Here is a 6650-nt window from a genome sequence, read left to right on the forward strand (position 1 = left end):
TGTACCGCGGGATGGAATATAAAAGGCAGTCTTGCACCTGTCCTCATCGCGTATTAATATTTGCCAAAAACTTTTTGACAGGTCGATACTGCTTAGGTATTTGCAATCTCGTAGATTATCAAGTATTTCTGTTATGTATGGTAAGCTGTAGGCGTCTTTTTTTGTAACCGAGTTTAGTTTTCGGCTGTCTAGACAGAATCGTAGTTCACCGTTCTTTTTAGGGGTTAGAAGAACTGGTGACGACCACGGACTCTCACATGGTTCGACAACGTCGTCCTTAAGCATCTCATCTAGTTGGGAAACCAAGATGCGCTGCTTTTCAGGGGACATACGGTAGTAACGTTGGCGAATGGGGGCAGCATCCCCGGTATCAATCGGATGTACGATTAATGAGGTTCGACCTAAACCTCTTTTTTCGTATGACATATCATAGAATTGTGATATTAAGTTGTCTGCAGTACGCTTTTGAATAGCTGATAGTTTATCATACGAATATAAGGCCGGCTCTAAGGAGTTGGTAGTAAATTGGGTAGCAGAGGTAGCAGATTCAGAGTCTTTGAGAAAACTTACGGCATCAAGGTGTTTTGGAAAGAGACCAAACGTCCGCCAGAAGTCCATCCCTAAAATAAGTGGATTTTTAATATCAGGAACAACATATACGTTCAAATAATGAATTTGTCTCTGGAATTGAATAGGTAGGTTAATGACTCCTATTGAATTTAGTTTTTCGCCACCAGCAGACACGAAGTGGGCATTATTAGTCTCCAGAAGTTGGAATCCCAAGCTCAAAAGACTTTCATGAGATCCATTACCTAAAATTGTGACACATGAGCCTGTGTCTAGGAGTCCAGTAAAAGTTTTACCGAGTATTTCTACAGACACATAAGGACGAGTAGTATCTAAGTTCGATTCGTTTTTATCGATTGAAGCGACAGAATTGAAAGCAAAACATTTTTTTATAAAGTTTAACCACTCCTTCCATTCTTTGTATTGGTCACTCCAACCGACTGTATTTAGTTTTTTGGCTGATCATTTTTATTTTCACGTAAGTGACAGCTCGGGCATTCGGGGTAACGTACACCCTTCTTTCCGCATTTAAAACATATTAAGAAGCGCGGTTGTTTGCAATTAGAAAGTGAGTGAGAATCTGATCTGCATCTAGGACAATAGATGTGTCTATATTGAGTTCGTTGAACAACAGCGACCTCATTATCGGATGTTTCACAGAGATCTACAGCATTTATTTTATTATTATTGTTGGTAAAACCTTTGTAAGTATTAAATGAGTTTGAGTTAGTTTGTTTGTTTTGATTATAATTATTTCTATATTTATCGTTATTTTTAGCATTATTTGTGTAAGTTGGTTTATAAGCAAATTCAGGGGCAAGTGTATTACTAGTTATGCGAGGAGGTTCCTGAAATTGGGTGAATCTTGATTGAATATTTTCGTAATGACGGCAGACAGTCTTGAGTTCCTCAATAGATCCAATGCTAGGAGAAGCAGCTAAGGTGTTAGCGTAACATGGGCGTATGTTATGCATGAGTATCTCTAATTTATCGTCATCGGACATTGGTTTGCTCAATCGCGAAAACATCCCATGCATGATTGACAAGTAGACTGTGATGTTTTCTTGTTCGCCCTGAGTACGAGAGCGAATTTCATCAGCAAGGCGGTAGTCGTAGTCCTTGCTGCTGAAATCTTCCTTGAGTAGCATACATAGCTCATCCCATGACTTAACCCTATCTTTATTGTATCTATACCAATGAAGTGCGTCATCGACGAAAATTTCATATGAAAAAGACAGTATTTTGTCAAAGGAGATCCCTCTTGATTGAACAAATTCATTGACTTTTTGTATAAAAGAATGAACGCAGGTTTGACCTGAAAATCTAAGTTTATGGATATCATTCGATATGCTGCGGTCGCATGTGGGGCATTCCACGCGAAGCGGGCAGGTAAAAAAAGTCGATGTTTCCGATTTCAGTAATATTTGAGTATGTTCTACCTATACATATTATTGATACGTGTACCAAATATTTTTGTAATATAATGACTAGTTTAAGAGTTATGGGTCTTCGAAGTTTTCGACAACCGGTTGGCATGCAGTACTTCAATGCCGATTATGGAGTCATAAAATTATATATTAAAATAATTAAACCACGGGATTTATTACTTCATTTACCGTGCTTTTTAACTGTATTTTTGGAAACGAAAAAAAAATTATTTTTTCCTAAAAAAAATGCAAATTAATTTTTTTTCCTTGATTTTCACAAAGTTTGACCCTTTCGATTTTTTTAATTTTTTTTATTTAAATAGCTAATATTGTGTAGAACATTCATGCCAACTTTCAAAGTGGGCGTGGAAGTGGATTCGGAGCTAGACTGAAAATACTGCCGAAGGGTGGCGTCCAGCGCCGCGCGTCGCGCTCTGCCGCGCCTGAAGCCCGCCGCCTGTGCGCGTTTAGTTAAATTGACAAGCAAATAAAATCACTTTTGACGGAATGTTTTGTAGATTTTTAATAACACCAAGACATTTTTAATACCTATTAAATACTAAAATACGTTATAAAATAAAGTAGTAGTAGTAAATAAAGTTGTGTTTTTCCGTATCGTGAAAAATAAATTACATTACTCTTAACTGTGAATATTTCCTAACAAAAATAGAATGAGCTGTTATTTTTATACCTTTCGAGTTACAAAAGGCGATTATGTGGGAGGCAGACGGTCGTCAGTGCTTTCATCCTATTCCTATAAAATTAAGTGGCTCATAATAATTTTTAGATATAATGAATACTAGACCTTTCATTCTATCTAGTCTTTTGAAAGGTCGTAAATTATTGGTAATTAGAAGATATTGTGGACCTAATTAATAGATCCACCAGTTAATTTAGGTCAGGACTAATACCCAGAACCGAACCGAACCGGCCGTGCCGCCGGGCATGTGCGGATACGCCATAACTAGGCTTGTGTAGTACATGTACTCTGTACTAATAGGAAGCAATTCCTTTAATTAAGTGAACGAGAACGAACTATTCCGTCTTGGTCGTTTAAATCGGTCTTTTAGTTCACTTTAGTACAGCCGATCACTATAGTGATCACCAATTTCACGTCTCGTTCACACCTATTCATTATAATGAATAGGTGTGAACGAGACGTGAAATTGGTGACAACCGCGCGCGAGCGAGATGGATTCGGCTCTGTGAGTGTGTAGCGAGTATTTTTCGATATTGGACCATAAATGCATATGAATAAAGACTTTTTTCCTATTTGAGTTGATGCCTGAAAAACTGGCTCTTCTCAAAGTTTATTGTAAGGTTGGCAAGCTTTAATTTTTCTAGGACTTTATTTAAAAGTGTGATGTGTTGGCTGAAAGTTTCAGATACGATTATTATGTCATCCACGTACACAAACACTTTGTGTTCGAATTCTGGTCCATAGAACAATAAATCTACCAATCTTTGTTGGGTTGCTGGTGCGTTAGTCAATCCAAAAGGCATAGATTTGAACTGATATGTACCGCGGGATGGAATATAAAAGGCAGTCTTGCACCTGTCCTCATCGCGTATTAATATTTGCCAAAAACTTTTTGACAGGTCGATACTGCTTAGGTATTTGCAATCTCGTAGATTATCAAGTATTTCTGTTATGTATGGTAAGCTGTAGGCGTCTTTTTTTGTAACCGAGTTTAGTTTTCGGCTGTCTAGACAGAATCGTAGTTCACCGTTCTTTTTAGGGGTTAGAAGAACTGGTGACGACCACGGACTCTCACATGGTTCGACAACGTCGTCCTTAAGCATCTCATCTAGTTGGGAAACCAAGATGCGCTGCTTTTCAGGGGACATACGGTAGTAACGTTGGCGAATGGGGGCAGCATTCGGCTCTGTGAGTGTGTAGCGAGTATTTTTCGATATTGGACCATAAATGCATATGAATAAAGACTTTTTTCGTTCGATCTACCTAATAGAATCAGTGTACTAAAATGTGCTAGTTAATAGTACTAGAAGACCGAACTAGTTCATTTGACCGATTTTCGGAGTTCGGAGCGATCCTTTCAGTGTCCGAGTAAGAACAAGCCTGGCCATAACGTATTTTTTAGTATTTAAAAGGTACTAAAAATGTATTGGTGTTATTAAAAATCTAAAAAATATTCCGTCAAAAGTGATTTTATTTGCTTGTCAGTTTCACTAAACGCGCACAGGCGGCGGGCTTCAGGCGCGGCAGCGCGACGGCGCGGCGCTGGACGCCACCCTTCGGCAGTATTTTCAGTCTAGCTCCGAATCCACTTCCACGCCCACTTTGAAAGTTGGCATGAATGTTCTACACAATATTAGCTATTTAAATAAAAAAAATTAAAAAAATCGAAAGGGTCGAACTTTGTGAAAATCAAGGAAAAAAAATTAATTTGCATTTTTTTTAGGAAAAAATAATTTTTTTTCGTTTCCAAAAATACAGTTAAAAAGCACGGTAAATGAAGTAATAAATCCCGTGGTTTAATTATTTTAACATATAATTTTATGACTCCATAATCGGCTTTGAAGTACTGCATGCCAACCGGTTATCGAAAACTTCGAAGACCCATAACTCTTAAACTAGTCATTATATTACAAAAATATTTGGTACACGTATCAATAATATGTATAGGTAGAACATACTCAAATATTACTGAAATCGGAAACATCGACTTTTTTTACCTGCCCGCTTCGCGTGGAATGCTCCATGTGATAGATATATTAGAAGGGCCGGCAGTGTTGTCCGTTGCTGTACTAGGAGTACTTTCTTGAGGGGCTAGTTTAAAGCTCGTTAGCTCGTTATATTGAGACTTAAAATTGGATGTGCAAACGTTATGGGTGTCATGAACATCCTGTGTTTTAGAGATTCTACTAATACGATGGTAGATATGATGTAAAAGAGTCTCAGTTCTGGTGAATAAGTTTTTGTCAAACTGTCTTTTAAGACATTCCAAATTATTTTGAGATTTTAAAAGTGACTATTTTACTTCTTTTAGATCGACAATGGGATCTAAATGTGACTCGAGTACGTCTTCGGATGGTGAAAGTTGAGATAGTTTAAGAATCTGTTTTCTAAGTTCCTGGACTGAGTCACCGCTACCGCCTCGTAGTTCTACTTCGTATTGTAGTTCTGCTTTTTGAAGAGAAAGGTACTTAATTGGATAAGCCATAGTAGAAATTTAGGTATGTGTTGCACAATATAATTTTCCTTTTCACTACAACTACGTTTGATTACAAAGCGTAAATATAAGCTAATGTGTGGCAACAGCACTGTAATACAGTTAAATGAACAACTAATTATAAAAATGTAGAAGATCAGTCTATTAGCCACACAAAAGTAAGTTAGCATAAATCAACCTTAATCTAAGGAGTTAGGCCAACACCAAAGAAAACTATTAAATGCAACAAAGCTCCAATTACGCAATTCAGCAGCGAATATATCCTATAGTTGGGCGCCAATGTAACGGTTCTAGCTACTAAAGAAATAAATAAGAATATTTTTTTCAGTTTAACTAATGTTTATTACAATAAATAATCTAATTTAATTAACGCTAAATAAGAGGTCAGCAGAGCTGGGCGAGGGTGTAGTATATATTCGCTGAATAGCCGAATGCGCAACAAAAACTTAGCCACAGTCACTGGCCTTATCAGTAGCAGGTTGACGGGTACTGGGAGTCCGACGGCCGGTGATGTAAGTGGGTGGTTCTTCAGGGCGATATTCAGGGAGACGGTGCTGCTCGTATGTTCTTCCGGTACCGGAGCGAAGGTCCCTGGAATGCCATAGAAACCAGAGACTTTAGAATCACCCTAATTTTTATTTTGACCGCAACATTCGTGATCCTCGGCCGGAAGCGATGAAGGCGAAATTAATGACTATGGATAGCACGAATAGTGATCAATGATGAGGCTTACAATAATCAACTATTTAAATTTAAAAGGAAAAAGCATTGGTGATTGTAATATTAGGTATAGGTAACTTATTCTAATTATGTAGGTAGGTATTAAATTATAAACCCAACAAGGGCGGTAATTTACAGTAAATTCTAGTTTATTTTTATTATAGCTAATCTATGATACTTTTATAGTTGTATTAAGGTGTAGCAAGCAAAAATGAGTTTGGTAATGACAATGTATTGATTGCAATAATTTCATCAGTGAGAATCATGCAACGTCATGGACTCGGTAGGAAAATAAAAAGAAGACATCAATAGCAAAAGGGAATTAATTATTACCGTGGATAAATAGCTTTGAACGTGCTTTTTAATAAAGTAAATTTTGAAAGCATGACGTAGCATAACTGTCATCGACCAATTTTATGATTTAACTACAGCTAAGTTTTTATAATTTATGCAACACTTACCCAATTTCTGGGGATTTCACTTCACTAAATAACAAGAAAACTGTTTAATAATAATATAGTGATTAGTGACTTTCGGTACTTAGTACTTAGAAATACGTAAGATAGGTTCGTATTCGCAGTATTTAATAGTAGGCGGACAGCCAGTCAGTTCACTGCCGCAGAAGAGAATGGTCAGTTTTCGTTTCTAAGATGGCGGCGGTAGACCCGGTCCGGGAGAACAATAGCGCACGAGCACGGCGCGTGCTACATGTTGCGGCACGAAGTGTAAGATCAGCCATTGC

This window comes from Ostrinia nubilalis, chromosome W, assembly GCF_963855985.1.
Source record: "Ostrinia nubilalis chromosome W, ilOstNubi1.1, whole genome shotgun sequence".
Taxonomy (NCBI): Eukaryota; Metazoa; Arthropoda; class Insecta; order Lepidoptera; family Crambidae; genus Ostrinia; species Ostrinia nubilalis.